The sequence below is a fragment of the Merops nubicus genome, unplaced genomic scaffold (assembly GCF_000691845.1).
Source record: "Merops nubicus isolate BGI_N331 unplaced genomic scaffold, ASM69184v1 scaffold32966, whole genome shotgun sequence".
Taxonomy (NCBI): Eukaryota; Metazoa; Chordata; class Aves; order Coraciiformes; family Meropidae; genus Merops; species Merops nubicus.
The window spans coordinates 4,086-4,850 of NW_008617547.1; the positions used below are offsets into that span (position 1 = coordinate 4,086).

A 765-nucleotide genomic window follows, 5' to 3' on the forward strand; every position below is an offset into this window, starting at 1 on the left:
TGGAGATGTTCCTTTTTGTTTAGCGAACCTGTACCAGATGGCCTCTACTGGCCCCTTCCAGCCTAAAACATTCTATGATTCTATGATATTAACCACAACGAACCAGAACACTAAAGAATTCTGCCTGCAGATTCCAAATGCAAAACCCAAAAAGCTTTCACAACCACAAAAGTGATGCTGCTCAATAAACCCAGTTTCACAGAATGTTAGGGGTTGGAAGGGACCTCTGGGGATCATCGAGTCCAATACCCCAAAGTTACATTACTAAGCTGGAGTAATAAAGTATTTCAACAGTTTTAACAACTAATATATAATTTATAGAATCACAGAATGTATGGGGTTGGGAGGGACCTCTAAAGGGACATCTAGTCCAATCTCCCCCTACACTAAGCATGGACATCTCTAAATAACTTAGGGTCAGGTTGCTCAGGGCTCTACCAAGCCTGACCTTGCATGTCTCCAGGGATGGGGCCTCCACCACCTCTCTGGGTAACCTCCTCCAGTGATCAAGCACCCTCATATTAAAAAGCTTTTTCTTAATGTCTAAACTAAATCTACCCTTTTCTACCTTAAAACCATTACCCCTTGTCCTGTTGCTACCAACTCTTGAGAACAGATCTTCTCCTGCCTTCCTACAGGCCCTTTTCAGGTATTAGAAGGTCACGATCCCCCTGGTGCCTCCTCTTCTCCAGGCTGAACAACTCCAGCTCTCTCAGCCTGTCTTCACAGAAGAGGTGCTCCAGCCCTCCAGGTTTTATAAGTTAG

The 765-nt window shown here is 44.6% G+C and overlaps 1 protein-coding gene across 1 annotated transcript in view; it reads right to left on the reverse strand.

The window, feature by feature from the left end:
• The window catches only part of CRYZ (crystallin, zeta (quinone reductase)), a gene marked incomplete at its 3' end in the record, with an annotated part of 5,652 nt that overhangs the window by 3,872 nt on the left and 1,015 nt on the right, over nt 1-765 (reverse strand). The window lies entirely within an intron of this gene.